This window comes from Thalassophryne amazonica, chromosome 2, assembly GCF_902500255.1.
Source record: "Thalassophryne amazonica chromosome 2, fThaAma1.1, whole genome shotgun sequence".
NCBI classification, from domain to species: domain Eukaryota; kingdom Metazoa; phylum Chordata; class Actinopteri; order Batrachoidiformes; family Batrachoididae; genus Thalassophryne; species Thalassophryne amazonica.
Window position 1 is genome coordinate 27,845,915 of NC_047104.1, and position 13,804 is coordinate 27,859,718.

Below are 13,804 nucleotides of genomic sequence, written 5' to 3' on the forward strand. Positions count from 1 at the left end.
GCATTCTCATGAGATAAAAAATAAATAAATACATTTTTACTCGCAAAGAAAACTCTCCAGTCAGCTTCACTGGGATCAGGCACTTTATATAAGCCAGAATTATTCTTTTGTGTGGATATAATTAATTACTTTTGCCACAAGCAACTGCTGAATTTGAAACAACAAAAAGGTTGTGTAATTTCCGACGGTACTGCGAACGTAGCATCAGTAGCCTGCTCTCGGACATGCCTCAACCTGCCTAGACACGCAGATGTATGTCTCCTATTGGAAAAACGCAGAAGATGCTATTTTCAGGAGAGAATGGAGTATTTAATGGGCCACTACTGGACAAGTGGACATTTCCACACGCGTGACGGTGCATGAGGCCTTCTTTTTGCTGTGTACGTTATTTGGATATCTTTACAGTGAGTGGAATGTTATTTTTCTTCTTTAGCTTTTGCTTTGTGTTTTCAATGATACGGAGCCCTGGAAGTGTCATTGCAAAATGTTTTGCATGTGGAGAGAATGTGCGCACATTTTATTGTTGCGTGGAGATCAATCTTGGCTTCGGTTTAGTTGTGTTTCAATTTTTCAATTTTCAATTTATTTTTATTCATACAGTGCCAAATCACAACAAAGTTGCCTCATGGCACTTTACACAATTAAGGTCTAACCTTACTAACCTAAACATGGACTGATTTGATTGTCAAATCAGAATCAGAATCAAATTTATTGCCAAGTAAGTTCTCACATACAAGTAATTTGATCTGGTCTCATTGGTGCATAACGAAAAAAATACTTCTGTAACAAGTAAATGGAAGAAGTAGATGCTCTTTTAAAGATAAAACCCTGGATGAAAACCTTTTTTTTCACACTTTACTGTTGCTCTCTCCCTCAGACAGAGAGGAGGAGTCTCTGTGAGCGACAAGAGACTCATCACTGAGTCTCACACTATCGTTGAGGCTTATTTAAGAAGGAGCTCTTTTTATTGGAAGACTTTGACGGAGCTTTTGTTCTTTCACTGAAAGACGCTGGCTGTGCTCTACTCGGCTTGGCTGCTGGTGGGGGAGGGGCGAGCAGGCAGCACAAACAGCCTGGCTGGATTAAAAAATACCTGAGAGCAGGGGACAGTATAACGGCGCTGTGGTAACAGTAAATGGTGCTGCACCATTTTTTCCATTGTCTGGGGAGAACCCTGGATGTTTACTGGGATACCAAACCAAAACGGGTACAGGTCAACCCCCAAGCCCCCCCCTTCAGATCCGCCACTGTGGCCATCAGGTATTATGAAGACTTTGTGTACATCAGTCCATCTGTTTGCCTGTCTGTCTGTCCATCTGTCTGTGCTAAGCATAAGTCCAGTCTTATTACTGCCAGGGTCTTCAAATTCACAGGGTTCTTGGGACACAGATCCTTGACAAGTTCAAAGGTGGCTAATGTTGACCTATTTCAAGAGGTCAAATGGACACATTCTGTTTCGTATTTTATGCTAATATGTATATGTCACAGACATGAACGAGCTAAGCTCTTCAGCATCTCATCATGTCATTTAGGTCCTTCAGACTTTTTTTTTTGAGCAAATGCTTCAGGGGAGCATTAGCATGGCTAAAACCTTTCAGCTTTGCCCTCCCCCCCAGACTCCCCACCTTTTTAAGCATTTTTCTTTTTTTGCCTTTTAGCTTCTGGGTGGGGGGCTTCACTCCACAGACCCCAACAGTGAAAATTAAACATTCTTAAACAAAATAGTAATAATACCACACTCATTTTGCACTCATCATAAGGTTCAGATACTGTGCCCTCCAAAAGTATTGGAACACTTGGCATTTCACACATTTTAATTTGTTTATGCCATTTCAAATAGAAGAAATACAAAAGATATAAAGAATAAAAATTTCCAAAATTATCTTCCTCAAACTCAAACTAAAAGCTGTCAAGCCGGGCAACAGCCTGGCACCAGGAGCGGTTGGACCCGCAATACAGACTCCCCAGACTTGACTTATGTGTAAGAGAAAACGTGGTCTTATTTCAGGCAAAGGTTCGGTACACATGTGGTCAGTCAGCGTGGCAGAGGTAGAAACAGGATCAGGCTGAGACGCAGTCATAAACAAGTAGGGGTCAGAGGCACAAGCAAACACTGACATCTGGGATGAGGCAAGAGGCATGGTCGAAGACAACAGAGCAGGATTCGTAACACAGCGAGACAGAAACCAAGACTATGATGGGCGCTCGAAAGTGTACAAGACAACAATCTGGCAGTGTGCTGTGAGCCTGTAAGGGCTTAAGTAACAGGTGCTGTGAACAATGTGCATGTGCAGACTGATTAGGTAACAAGGTGCAGGTGTGGGGGGAAGATTCCAGAAAGGGGGCGTGGCTAGTAGACAAGATCAAACACTGTGCAAGAGAGTGATGTGAGGAGCAAAGATACTTGGGCTGGTGTAGGGAGTGTGAGTGAGGTGAAACAACACAGACAGAAACAAGGTGAGAGACATGGGGCAGGTGCAAAGAGCATGAGTGAAAAAAAAAAAGCAGACAGAATCAAAAGCCACCTTCCACTACAAAGCTCCAGCACTACTCAGCTCTACTCTACTCGGCTCTACTCTACTCGGCTCTACTCGGTTTGGTTCCAAGTGCGAGCTTTTCTACTGCAAATAGTACCTCTTCAACGTGGGCGGGGTCAGCAGAGCAAACTGCAGTGATGTAGTTTTATACGTGACACAAACATAAACAATGGTGAACTCCGTGTGTTTACTGCTGTGAGTTTTTAAGAGAAAGTTGCTGGCGGCGAGAAAAACATGCTTGAGACGTACAGAAGACTTTGGGAATTCATATGAAGATGAAGACGAGAAGGAACAAGCTGCTAGAGATGAAGAGACAAAGCATGACGGTAAGCTAATTGTTAGCTTCCTAAGTAGCTCGTAAATAATTAATAACTGCAGGCTGTCGCTATTAACTATTAAAATTGTGGCTGTCAAAATAAAGCGTTAATTTAGATTAATTACAATACCTATCAGGCCTTCAGTCACACTTTGCTCCATTTTGTTTTGACGTCAGTGACTTGGTCTGTAAAGCAATAAACGTGTTACTGTCCATACTTTTTTTTTTTTTTTTACCAAAGTAACTTGCTTTGATAACTTATTGTTAAATCTCAAATGTGGGAGTTTGTGCGTTTACTGACGTTCACGCAGAAAATGTTGATTCGGTTTTAATGACCGTTAATTAACGTCGTCACTGAACTCGAACAGGCTTAAAACACATTAAAAACGTTTGCTTTTCATCCGGATTTTAATGTTCAATGGACAAATTTAAAATATGAAATCTAATAAGATAATTATTAAAGGAGTCATATTGTGCAGAAAGAATCAGCCTCCAAATTCCCACAATTCTGTTTTATAGACATTCTTTTATAATATAGCCTTTTATTGTCATCGTACACATAAATACAATGAAATTTGCCTGCATTTAACCCATCCAAATTACACTTAGACAGTTCTCCCAATTTAAGACCAATTTACAGCTTGTTCAATACCTCCTTGATATGTAACAAAATAACCCTGATCCTTTTTTACCTGATTATTAAATCAATCAATCAATCAATTTTTTTATATAGCGCCAAATCACAACAGTTGCCCCAAGGCGCTTTATATTGTAAGGCAAGGCCATACAATAATTATGTAAAACCCCAACGGTCAAAACGACCCCCTGTGAGCAAGCACTTGGCTACAGTGGGAAGGAAAAACTCCCTTTTAACAGGAAGAAACCTCCAGCAGAACCAGGCTCAGGGAGGGGCAGTCTTCTGCTGGGACTGGTTGGGGCTGAGGGAGAGAACCAGGAAAAAGACATGCTGTGGAGGGAGCAGAGACGATCACTATGATTAAATGCAGAGTGGTGCATACAGAGCAAAAAGAGAAAGAAACAGTGCATCATGGGAACCCCCCAGCAGTCTACATCTATAGCAGCATAACTAAGGGATGGTTCAGGGTCACCTGATCCAGCCCTAACTATAAGCTTTAGCAAAAAGGAAGTTTTAAACCTAATCTTAAAAGTAGAGAGGGGTGCTGTCTCCCTGATCTGAATTGGGAGCTGGTTCCACAGGAGAGGAGCCTGAAAGCTGAAGGCTCTGCCTCCCATTCTACTCTTACAAACCCTAGGAACTACAAGTAAGCCTGCAGTCTGAGAGCGAAGCGCTCTATTGGGGTGATATGGTACTATGAGGTCCCTAAGATAAGATGGGACCTGATTATTCAAAACCTTATAAGTAAGAAGAAGAATTTTAATTCTATTCTAGAATTAACAGGAAGCCAATGAAGAGAGGCCAATATGGGTGAGATATGCCTCTCTCCTTCTAGTCCCCGTCAGTACTCTAGCTGCAGCATTTTGAATTAACTGAAGGCTTTTTAGGGAACTTTTAGGACAACCTGATAATAATGAATTACAATAGTCCAGCCCTAGAGGAAATAAATGCATGAATTAGTTTTTCAGCATCACTCTGAGACAAGACCTTTCTGATTTAGAGATATTGCGTAAATGCAAAAAAGCAGTCCTACATATTTGTTAATATGCGCTTTGATGACATATCCTGATCAAAAATGACTCCAAGATTTCTCACAGTATTACTAGAGGTCAGGGTAATGCCATCCAGAGTAAGGATCTGGTTAGACACCATGTTTCTAAGATTTGTGGGGGCCAAGTACAATAACTTCAGTTTTATCTGAGTTTAAAAGCAGGAAATTAGAGGTCATCCATGTCTTTATGTCTGTAAGACAATCCTGCAGTTTAGCTAATTGGGTGTGTCCTCTGGCTTCATGGATAGATAAAGCTGGGTATCATCTGCGTAACAATGAAAATTTAAGCAATACCGTCTAATAATACTGCCTAAGGGAAGCATGTATAAAGTGAATAAAATTGGTCCTAGCACAGAACCTTGTGGAACTCCATAATTAACTTAGTCTGTGAAGAAGATTCCCCCATTTACATGAACAAATTGTAATCTATTAGACAAATATGATTCAAACCACCGCAGCGCAGTGCCTTTAATACCTATGGCATGCTCTAATCTCTGTAATAAAATTTTATGGTCAACAGTATCAAAAGCAGCACTGAGGTCTAACAGAACAAGCACAGAGATGAGTCCACTGTCCGGGCCATAAGAAGATCATTGTAACCTTCACAATGCTGTTTCTGTACTATGATGAATTCTAAAACCTGACTGAAACTCTTCAAATAGACCATTCCTCTGCAGATGATCAGTTAGCTGTTGTTACAACTACCCTTTCAAGAATTTTTTGAGAGAAAAGGACGGTTGGAGATCGGCCTATAATTAGCTAAGATAGCTGGGTCAAGTGATGGCTTTTTAAGTAATGGTTTAATTACTGCCACCTTAAAAGCCTGTGGTACATAGGCAACTAACAAAGATAGATTGATCATATTTAAGATCGAAGCATTAAAATAATGGTAGGGCTTCCTTGAGCAGCCTGTAGGAATGGGGTCTAATAAACATGTTGATGGTTTGGATGAAGTAACTAATGAAAATAACTCAGACAGAACAATCGGAGAGAAAGAGGTCTAACCAAAATACCGGCATCACTGAAAGCAGCAAAGATAACGATACGTCTTTGGGATGGTTATGAGTAATTTTTCTCTAATAGTTAAAATTTTGTTAGCAAAGAAAGTCATGAAGTCATTACTAGTTAACGTTAATGGAATACTCAGCTCAATAGAGCTCTGACTCTTTGTCAGCCTGGCTACAGTGCTGAAAAGAAACCTGGGGTTGTTCTTATTTTTCTCTTCAATTAGTGATGAGTAGAAAGATGTCCTAGCTTTACGGAGGGCTTTTTTATAGAGCAACAGACTCTTTTTCCAGCTAAGTGAGATCTTCTAAATTAGTGAGACGCCATTTCCTCTCCAACTTACGGGTTATCTGCTTAAGCTACGAGTTTGTGAGTTATACCAGGGAGTCAGACACTTCTGATTTAAAGCTCTCTTTTTCAGAGAGCTACAGCATCCAAAGTTGTCTTCAATGAGGATGTAAAACTATTGACGAGATACTCTATCTCCCTTACAGAGTTTAGGTAGCTACTCTGCACTGTGTGGTATATGGCATTAGAGAACATAAAAGAAGGAATCATATCCTTAAACCTAGTTACAGCGCTTTCTGAAAGACTTCTAGTGTAATGAAACTTATTCCCCACTGCTGGGTAGTCCATCAGAGTAAATGTAAATGTTATTAAGAAATGATCAGACAGAAGGGAGTTTGCAGGGAATACTGTTAAGTCTTCTATGTCCATACCATAAGTCAGAACAAGATCTAAGATATGATTAAAGTGGTGGGTGGACTCATTTACTTTTGAGCAAAGCCAATAGAGTCTAATAATAGATTAAATGCAGTGTTGAGGCTGTCATTCTCAGCATCTGTGTGGATGTTAAAATCGCCCACTATAATTATCTTATCTGAGCTAAGCACTAAGTCAGACAAAAGGTCTGAAAATTCACAGAGAAACTCACAGTAACGACCAGGTGGACGATAGATAATAACAAATAAAACTGGTTTTTGGGACTTCCAATTTGGTATGGACAAGACTAAGAGACAAGCTATCAAATGAATTAAGCTCTGTCTGGTTTTTGATTAATTAATAAGCTGGAATGGAAGATTGCTGCTAATCCTCCGCCCCGGCCCGTGCTACGAGCATTCTGACAGTTAGTGTGACTCGGGGGTGTTGACTCATTTAAACTAACATATTCATCCTGCTGTAACCAGGTTTCTGTTAGGCAGAATAAATCAATATGTTGATCAATTATTATATCATTTACCAACAGGGACTTAGAAGAGAGGAGACCTAATGTTAATAGACCACATTTAACTGTTTTAGTCTGTGGTGCAGTTGAAGGTGCTATATTATTTTTTCTTTTTGAATTTTTATGCTTAAATAGATTTTGCTGGTTATTGGTGGTCTGTGAGCAGGGCACCGTCTCTACGGGGATGGGTAATGAGGGGATGGCAGGGGGAGAGAAGCTGCTAGAGAGGTGTGTAAGACTACAAACTCTGCTCCTGGTACCCAACACCCTGGATAGTCACGGTTTGGAGGATTTAAGAAAATTGGCCAGATTTCTAGAAATGAGAGCTGCTCCATCCAAAGTGGGATGGATGCCGTCTCTCCTAACAAGACCAGGTTTTCCCCAGAAGCTTTGCCAATTATCTATGAAGCCCACCTCATTTTTTGGACACCACTCAGACAGCCAGCAATTCAAGGAGAACATGCGGCTAAACATGTCACTCCCGGTCCGATTGGGGAGGGGCCCAGAGAAAACTACAGAGTCCGACATTGTTTTTGCAAAGTTACAGACCGATTTAATGTTAATTTTAGTGACCTCCGATTGGCGTAACCGGGTGTCATTACTGCCGACGTGAATTACAATCTTACCAAATTTACGCTTAGCCTTAGCCAGCAGTTTCAAATTTCCTTCAATGTCGCCTGCTCTGGCCACCGGAAGACAATTGACTATGGTTGCTGGTGTCGCTAACTTCACATTTCTCAAAACAGAGTCGCCAATAACCAGAGTTTGATCCTCGGCGGGTGTGTCGTCGAGTGGGGAAAAACGGTTAGAGATGTGAACGGGTTGGCGGTGTACACGGGGCTTCTGTTTAGGGCTACGCTTCCTCCTCACAGTCACCCAGTCAGCCTGCTTTCCCGGCTGCTCGGGATCTGCCAGGGGGGAACTAACGGCGGCTAAGCTACCTTGGTCCGCACCGACTGCAGGGGCCTGGCTAGCTGTAGAATTTTCCACGGTGCGGAGCCGAGTCTCCAATTCGCCCAGCCTGGCCTCCAAAGCTACGAATAAGCTACACTTATTACAAGTACCGTTACTGCTAAAGGAGGCCGAGGAATAACTAAACATTTCACACCCAGAGCAGAAAAGTGCGGGAGAGACAGGAGAAGCCGCCATGCTAAATCGGCTAAGAGCTAGTAGCTACGGTAACCTAGCGGATTCCTAAAAACACGCAAAGTGAATAATGTGTAAATAATTTAGAGGTGATTCAGCAGAAGGAGTGCTTTAGTTAAGGCACGTAAAGATTACACTGGGAAACAAATCGTAATCTAGATAACTAGATCAATCTAACTCGGCAGATTAAACAGCTAACAGATACAGAAAAACACCGCTGTGCTCCGGAACAGGAAGTGATACAATACCGCAGTGAGAGCCAACCACCAGTTAAATGCCCCAACACACACAGATCTGAGGTTTTTTTTAAATATACCTGCAATTAAATGATTCATTTAGATTAATCACAACCCTGTAATCAATTACATTATTTTTTTTAATAACCTGACAGCACTAATTAAAATATGCATGCTGTGTGTATGTGTTTCAGATGGTTTTCTCAGTCACCGCTGCAGAGGTTCATGCCACGGAATGGGACACCTTTGTCATCATCGTGTTATACACCAGTTATGTTTCACTGTGAATTTTGAATACATTTTTGTACTTTTTGCTAAAAGTCTCCACTTTGTGTAACATTAGTTTGATTTTGGAAAAGTACCAAGGTTTACTGATTTAAAGGCTAAACAGTTTGAAAAGCTGTTTAAGCATAATCCAGTAGTAAAATAAGTTTTACATTTAATGGGGTCATAAATGTAAATGTAACCAGACAGTAAACGGGTTGTTCAAAATACCTTGATGTAATGGTGCCCTTCACTGAAGTGACTAAACCTTTTTGTTTATGTTAAATACCATTTGGTAAAATCTCAGTTTAAACATGATTATTCCAGCATCTGTGTAAAGATTCAGCCAGGTGTAGTGTGCAGTGTCTTCTGGAGTGGCAAAAACCAAATTAAAAATTCTTAGAAATGAACCAAAATGTTTTTTACTGTTGACTCAGAATGAAATGACAACTTATGATACAGTCACATGAGTCAAATTGTTTACTGCAACAAAAATGAGCAAATACACACACACACACACACAAAAAGCAACACAAACTATACAAAGTTTCATGTGTCTGTTAGTCTGGGTTGGGGGCGCAGGTCACATGCCCCGGTCATGCATCGCGTGCACAAGGTCACCCAGCATGCCAAGATATGCCTGATTAAATGCAGCTTCCACCACCGTTGCTTCCTCAAGGATCAGTTGGATGTGTCGATCACAATGAACCCAGTTCAGCTTCAGCCTCAAGGTCACTCAAGATGGTGAGATTCTCCTGCTGGAACAGGCTCCCTTTATCTCTTGCCTGGACAATAATGAAGGTAGAAATGGGAAAGAAAGTTTAAAAAAACTTAAAAAAAAAAAAAAAAACCTTCAGTCTCTGTATGATCATTCCCCAGAGTTTCAGTCTATCTTGGTCACTTTGCATAAAAATTATGTTCTTTCAAACTTATCCTCCAACAAATCAGATCATTTGGAGCATCATTTTGAAAGAACATGATTTTTTATGCAAAGCGATCAAGATAACTGAAACTTTGGGAAGGTCCAGCAAATTTGCTGGACCTTTGTGGGATTTATGACAATATTTATGGGTTCTGGATTTTTTTTTTTTTTTTTTTTTTGTGTGGTGGTGGGGGGGGGGGGCACCCTGTATATATATATATCGTATTTGGGAAATTTAAGGTGATGATGAGACACGTTATTCTTACCTGTGATGACACGTTCCTGTGTGGTGCTGGACGTTGATACAGATGTTGAAGCTGCTGGTCGAACCCTCCTCGCTTATGGAACTGGATTCTTCAACAAAAACACAAAATGGCGACATGTCACAAAAAACCACACATCACTGTAATGGCACTAAATGAGACAAATGTACACGTTTGTTGTCTTGCTGACTTGAGGTGTTTTTTCTGTCAGTTAGCAGTCAGCTAGCTCACTGTGTCCGCGTACATGAGACAACGACGTTACTTTAACACAAGTTTAGACTCATAATCTTCGTTTGTTAAAGTGTGCTTCCCACCAATGGGATAAGGAACGTTAAACGGTGCTTTCAAGCAGACTACAGTCACAAAAACACTTACCATCCGTTGCTTCCAACAAAGCCGAGTCGCGGTCATCCTGCCTCCCGTTGCTCGCCGGTCGGTGTGCGTAAACAGCGTTCCTGCAGTCGAACCGTTTCCAGCCATTACGGTCCAACCTACTCCGGTCATTGTGGTCCTTCAATCACTTTTAAGCTTTTTCAGCTGTTCTTTGAGTTGCTGTAATGTCCGGTGAGCCGAGTGCGGCCTCTTTTCGGATCGCTTCATCCACCTCTCTGTATTCTCTCCTCCGCCACCAAACATATATGTCCGCAGCTCATCCACAGACCACGGTGTGGTTTTGTGCGAGTAAAAAAAAAAAAAAAACTCGCCGTGAAACGAAAGAAAACAACGGTCGTTGTAATGCCGCTGTGACTATTTAAAAATGGCGGGTTTTGATTTTCCTCTCGGATGGTGCACTCATGACTCGTCCAGTGACGACGTTCTCTGACCAATCAGTGGCCGGCAGCCTGTTGACGTCACATTTTAGTATCGGCTCGGCTCGCTTGGAACCACTCCCGAGCAGGTACTAAAAAAAAAGACCGGGTACCAGATACTACCGTAATGGAAAAGCAAAAATACCGAGTAGAGTTGAGCCGAGTAGTGCCGAGTAGTGCTACTTTTGTGAAGTGGAAAAGTGCCTAAAGTGAGAGGAAAAACATAAAGTCAGGTGCAGGGCGTGGAGTGAACATAAATAACTGGATGTGAGTGCAATCTAAGAACAAAACTGAAAAGCAAACCAGAGGATTACAAACACAGAAGATAAACTTCATAAAAACTGCTCTGAGAATAATAGAAAATAAAACACTAAGACAAAACTAAACTGGAGCAGACTAAGAAACCAAAGTGGCTAAACAAATTAAAAAATAAAACAGAGACTGAGATAAAACCTGACACTAAAGCACAACAGATAATATAACAAATGAGAAGAACAAAATAAGTGGTAAACAGTGAAAACGCAAACTGGCTGAACAAAACAAGAATGGAACTGGACAATGGCTAAAGTATAAAAGTAGCAAAGAAACAAAGTGACAAAGCAAAATAGAACATAGACGAAACACATGATGGAAATAAACCACTAATAAATCAAAGCGGGAACAGAAGACGCAGCAAAGAAAGGGGCAAAAAAGGGATCAAAGCCTGGATCAGGGCCGGTCATGACAAAAGCAAATCTCTAAAACTTGATAAAACCTGTAAATAATAATCAGTTTTATTGCCAAGTCAGGGGATGGAAACATGAACATTTCCATTTCACTGAATATGTCTTGGACTTTATTTACATCAATTATGAAGAAATACAAATGTTTCTTTCACCAAAACATCAAATCTAGGCTTTCATCTCAGATGTACTTTCGGGCAAATTGTAGCTGAACTATCAGGTCTTCTTTTTTCTTCTTTTTAAGAAAATCCTCCTCTACACCAGTTCATCAGGAAGCTGGATTTTATATTTTTAATTAATTTATATCAAGTTGTAGAGGTTTGCTTTCAATTTGAGTTTAAGGATGATAACTTTCGAAAACAAAATTGTATTTGAAATGTCATAAACAAATTAAAAGGTCTGAAATACCAAGTGTTCCAATAGTTTTGAGGGCAATTGAGAAACACTGAGGAGGAGCATCTTACATCTCATATATAGTGCAGCAGATAAGAAAATATTTAGAGCGGAATCCCGCAAATGGTGATACAAGCATCAAATTCGGCACAAATACTCCTTAGAAATGAACTCTTTTTGGAAAAAAACTGATTGGTCACTTGAATTTTCAATAGGCAGCCAGGTAGGGGTCAATTGAAGAATTACACAGGGGTCAAAATTAAAAGATGCTCCAATCATATTGAAAACTACACCACATTATTTGCCTGATCATAAAGATTCCAAAAAGGTATAGTTTGGACTATCTGTGACTGAATGTTATGGAGTTATGAGGTAAAAGCAGCAAGAATGGTGACAAAGGTCAGTTTCAGTTTGTACAGGGGTCAAAAGTTAAAGTTGCTCCACTTTTGGTAAAAAATGATGCAAATTATTGGTTGAGTTAATCGGGTATTAAAAAGTAACAGTTTGCATCATGTGTCATGCTTAGTTCATGTTACAGGGAAACATATGTCACATGTCATAGAATCCAATGGACATTGACCTTGTTTGACCTTTGCTTTGGAGACCAAGCATTCAACACTGTCAAAACTATTCAATACTGTCAATACTATTTATTAATCCTAGTAGCTCAACCACTAATTTGCATCACTTTTTACCAGAATTGGAGCCACTTTAACTTTTGACCCCTGTAGAAACTGAAATTGGCCTTTGTCACCATTCTTGATGTTTTTACCCCATAACTCCATAACATACAGTCATAGATAGTCCAAACTATATCTTTTTGGAATCTTTATGATCAGACAAGTAATGTGGTGTAGTTTTCAATTTGATTGGAGCATTTTTTTTCAATTTTGACCCCTGTGTAATTCTTCAATTGAACCCCACCCTCCTGCCTATTGAAAATTCAAGTGGCCCCAGTGACACGGGACTAACAAAGGACACCGAAGCCAAAACGAAACAAGAAATCTCAACTTACGTTGACTTTTGGAGACATCGTTTAAGTCGTCCAGCTTTGTTTCTGTAGCTGGTGCTTCATCAGAATTTTCAAATTGTTGAAAAATGTGAATGAATCCTGATGACAACCTCAATTTATTTGTACTCCGTTTTGCTTTCTGTCTTGATGGTTCCTCATCGCTTGTGCAGTTCCCGTACCGTCAGCGTTCCGTTTGATTATCGTCCAACCTCCAGCCTCTTTCTCTCTCTCTCTCTCTCTCTCTCTCTCTCTCTCTCTCCAGCCTCTCAACATCTCTGGCTGCAACATGCGTGTATGCGCACAGGTTGTCAAGACAATGGAGCTACAGGTGGACAGCCCAGACTCGCTGCAGAAATGATCACACGCTGGTGCTTTGTTTTGATTTTGTTTTAAAGGGTCAAGGTCATGATTCGCTTCATTTTTCCTTTGTTAGTTTTGGTTTCGTTTTGGTCTTTTATGCGCTCTGCACTCGCAGGCTTTTCGGTGATGGGAGTCATTTGTCAACTTTTTCTCAATGATTTGTGGCTGTATGACTTTTTTTCCTTCGTTCAGCAAATGCCGTGTGCTGTGTGACCGGGCCATAAGTTGTATTTGTGTTGAATTTGATGCTTGTATCACCATTTGAAGGATTGTTTCAGTTATCTGCTGCACTAATAAGCCAACAGAGCAAGAATCAGCTGCTGTCTGTTAGTTTTATTAATCTAAAATCAAAGGAAAAAGTGTATATAAGGCAACCCGAATTAAAGGAGAACTGTTGCTTTTAACAACCTGGACCTCATTTCTGGCATACAATATGACTGTTTACTCACCAATATAAGTTTGGAGTCATTTGGAGTCCACGGTTCAGACCATGGACTCCAAATGACCACGGTCTGAACCTGTTTAGGTTCAAATATGGCTCCAAGATTTTTCTTCTTTTACTAAGGTGGATTAGAACTTTTTGTGGTACACAGTGCCAGCTACTGTACAGGAGAGACCTAGCAGTCAATAAGTTTAACAGATTTCAAAACGGCTCTTTTCAACGAGACCTGCCGTGCCGTGACATGTCAATTATCTGGGGCAGTACTTGGGGTGTCCAATCTGATTTCAAGGTGGTCCAGTGACACCCAGTCCCACCCATGCCAGGAAGTGTTCAATATTTGACATTTCCTGTTTCACTGTGGGCTCAAAATTTGGCACTTCCTGTTTCAGTGTGAACTTGCCACTGAATTCCTGCGAGATTCCATGACATCTTGGCTATTGTCAATCCAGGAAGTGTTGATTCAG

At 40.7% G+C, this 13,804-nt stretch overlaps 1 protein-coding gene across 1 annotated transcript in view; it reads right to left on the reverse strand.

Annotated features, from left to right (window-relative positions):
* The window catches only part of shank2b (SH3 and multiple ankyrin repeat domains 2b), a 618,688-nt gene that overhangs the window by 140,199 nt on the left and 464,685 nt on the right, over positions 1-13,804 (reverse strand). The gene's annotated exons all lie outside the window — the stretch shown is intronic.